This window comes from Lactuca virosa, chromosome 3 (genome assembly GCF_052849685.1).
Source record: "Lactuca virosa cultivar CGN04683 chromosome 3, Lactuca_virosa_CGN04683_v6, whole genome shotgun sequence".
NCBI lineage: Eukaryota > Viridiplantae > Streptophyta > Magnoliopsida > Asterales > Asteraceae > Lactuca > Lactuca virosa.
Genome location: NC_136428.1, coordinates 218,898,736 through 218,902,384, shown reverse-complemented (window position 1 = coordinate 218,902,384; position 3,649 = coordinate 218,898,736). Strand labels below are relative to the sequence as shown.

The following is a 3,649-nucleotide window of genomic DNA, read 5'->3' as shown; positions in this document are numbered from 1 at the left end:
TGTCTTGTGATCTTGTCTACATTTTAAGAAAACTGGTCGGACTTGGGGTATTATATTAATATCAGGGGTCAATAACATCTGAAACAAATGATTGTTGATTTGTTGGGCATGGGCTTCTTTTTTCTCTTTTGGATTACAGATTCCAACTCCATTCCATGGATGTTATTAATTAATTAATTGATGGCTATCAGCTTACCTTTTGTTGTGTTATACCTATACATATTACTCTGTTAAAAAGTCTAATAAAAATCAAATAAACCATATGATAAGAAAGAAGGTGTCATTGGATCATTGATCATTCAGTTTAAGGTGGCTTGATCATGTCATACCGTTATGGTTTCTAAATACCAAAGGATGTCAACACCAACTTCGTACACATCATCGTTTTTCACTAATCTAGTTAGGATATATTTAAGAAATGGTACTTAATGTTATAATAAGGTAATGAACTATTTGAAATGCTTAGTATCTATCATCTTACAATAAAATAAAAAATTCAGTTTTTTTTAGAAGAATGTCCAAATGAGAGCTTTATGGAGGTCTCAACAGATAAATGTTGGGAACTGGTACAGCAGAGGCTAAATCAAGAAATCTTGGAAAACACTGAGTTGGCGTCATTTCTTATAATTGAAAAGGAATAAAACCTTAAACCCAAAATCAAAAACTATCTGCATTTCAATTGTGACAAGGTGAGGATTTGTTGTAATTTAGGTATCTGAAGATGTCAAATACGACAATGGATGTCAGTTTCGACCTGTGTAGGAGAAACGATATGCTGGCGAAGAAAGGCTTGAAACCTCCTGGGTATCTTAAAACGGGAACCACCATCGTTGGCTTAATCTTTGAGGTACGCTTATGTTTGGTTGTTTGTTTCCTTGCTTTATATATATTTTGTTTAATCTGAATTGGGTTTATCTGAAGTAAGATTATCAATACTTTCAGTTAAATGTTTCTGTATCATACTAGAAAATGTGATGAAGTTGTGTATTTCTAGGGTTTACTGAAATAAACAAATTAGGCATCAAAAGTATACAATTGCTTAGGCTTAGCATGATCATAAACGTAAGTAGTTTCTCTTGAGATGAATTACCTCTAATCATCACCATTTCATCTTCAGAATGGTGTGATTCTTGGAGCAGATACCAGAGCTACAGAAGGTCCCATTCATTACATGGCACCAAACATTTACTGTTGTGGAGCTGGAACTGCTGCTGATACAGAAGCTGTTACAGGTACTCTTTCAGTCATCTCTGTTTCACTCCATCACTTTTTTTAAAGATCCCCTACCCTTAACTTAGTCTTATAAATCTTTTATTTTATTAGACAACATCATCTCTCAACTGAAGCTACACAGATATCACACTGGTCGTGAATCAAGAGTTGTAACAGCACTTACACTGTTCAAATCTCATCTTTTTCGGTGAGCATAAGATTATTTATGATTCTTTTTCTTTTCCTTTTTCTTTCTGTTATTTAGAAGTATCTGACTTTGTTTTCACTTACTCAGTTACCAAGGCCATGTTTCTGGTATTTCAATGATTCAAATGGATCCATATCATGTATCCACTTTCCCTGTAAACAAAAAGAGTAAAAAAGTCACATTTTCAGATATAAGACTCAAGTACAAGAAACCAAGCCAAACTTACAACAAAGCGAAGCATCAACGCAAGGCCACGAGGAAATGATCAAATATATGCAAACCTATAATGATTAAAAAAATAAATATAGGAAGATGAAAACATACGGTTAATTGGTTAAAGGTAAAGCAGAGCAGAAGTTATTCAACAGCTATAAATAATTGAACACTAATAAAAATTTTACTTGAATGATAAAGGATTCAAGGCTTGTTTCTGAACCATCAGAATAATATATTCCTTCATATGAATCTTCAAGTCCTTCAATTGAAGATCTTTCATATACAACAAGAGATAACACAAATGTTTGCCATGATGGAACCAAAACCTCTGGAAAAAAACAAACAATATTTTTAAGTTTTATGAACAATAACAGAGCTGATTTGGCAAGAGGGGGACAATGGAAAAAAGACAAACTTACCCCTGAACTGACTTTCTGCCAGGCTTTGAAAGTTCTGAACAAATTGACCCAAGCACTTTAATGTCTCATAGAGGAATAGAAAGTGAAAAGTGAGTGTACATTCACATAAATGGAAAGTTTGACTTATAAGTTCAAAATTATAAAATAGACTTCACCTGTGGTGAGGAAACATTAGCATTAATTTTTTATCATTTTTTTAGCTTAGTAAGCTTATTTACACTTTAATGAATAGATTAAACACGAATTTGTTACTTTCTTTCATATTAATCAAAAACTACCTCAATAGATCTGGAATTAAATTACCTTGCAATAGAGGAAGTTGACTAATCCCTTCTTTCATATTCATAAGCTAGGCAGGTAAAAAACGACAAAAGACTAAATTTCTAGTGAGGGCTCATAAATTCACGGTCATGTGTACATCAGGTGATGTTATAAGGTCTGATTTAGGTGAGATAGCTCTTTCAAGCATTTCGTCAAACAGTTGGAATGCATAGCTCCTCTCCTTCCTTTTCTGATCTATTTATTGGAATTATCACCACTTTGAGAGCATACAACTCCATTCTTCTTTTCAAAACATATAATTAAGAAAATAAGTGAACATATATGGGTAGGAATACGAACTTAAGACTAAAACTGAAAACAAAATGACAAACCCCATCTCTCTTTGCATTCTAAAAAAAAGAATTAAAATTGATCAAAAACTACCTCAATAGCTTATTTACATCACATATAAGAGACTATATAACGTTAGTTTAAATCAATGAGTGGCGGTGGGGTTTGTCATTTTGTTTTCAGTTAGTTTAAATCACTTTTTTAATGTCACTCTCTTTTGCGTAACATAAATCAATGAGTGTCTTTGTTTGCGCGTCGTAAAAGAGTCTTTTTCTTGTAGTGAACGAGTTACTTCTCAGAAAGTTGACCTAAGATCGGGATACATTCAGCTTCGAGTTTCGGAGGAAGATACTCCCGATGAGAACTTAAGACACCCAAGGACAACTCTCAAACCGACAGACAAAGCGAGAGAACCATACGGACGTTGGAAGACATGTTGAGAGCTGGTATGATAGATTTTGGTAAAGCATGGGATACCCATTTACCGATCATCGAATAATAGTTACCGCATTAGTATTAAGGTTGCTCCATTCGAAGCTCTCTATGGGCGCAAGTGCAGATCACCTATGTACTGGACTAAGGTGGGTGACACGCAGCTAGCGAGAGGACAAGTGTCTAATAGCACACTCATTGGCCCTGAGATCACATGGGAAACTACAGAGCAGATTGTTCAGATCCGTGAACGATTAGAGGCATCCCGGGATCGGCAAAAGAGCTATGCAGATAAGCAACACAAACCCTTGGAATTCCAGGTTGGTGACCGCGTCCTGTTGAAGGTCTCGCCCTGGAAGGGAATAATACGATTTGGAAAACGTGGGAAGCTGAATCCAAGGTATATCGGGCCATTCGAGATCCTTTCCAGAATTGGCCCAGTGGCTAACAAACTTCGACTACTACAAGAACTCAGTAACATACACCCCACCTTCCACGTGTCTAACCTGAAGAAGTGTCTGTCCGACGAAACACTTGTAATTCCACTCGA

General features: G+C 35.5%; 1 pseudogene across 1 annotated transcript; it reads left to right on the top strand.

Moving 5' to 3' along the window:
* Positions 1-721: 721 nt before the first annotated feature.
* On the top strand, positions 722-1,424 carry LOC145164407 (proteasome subunit beta type-7-A pseudogene; annotated as a pseudogene). Its single transcript, XR_013739822.1, has 3 exons — positions 722-847; positions 1,118-1,232; positions 1,324-1,424. The product of XR_013739822.1 is annotated as a proteasome subunit beta type-7-A pseudogene (transcript).
* Positions 1,425-3,649: the final 2,225 nt, after the last annotated feature.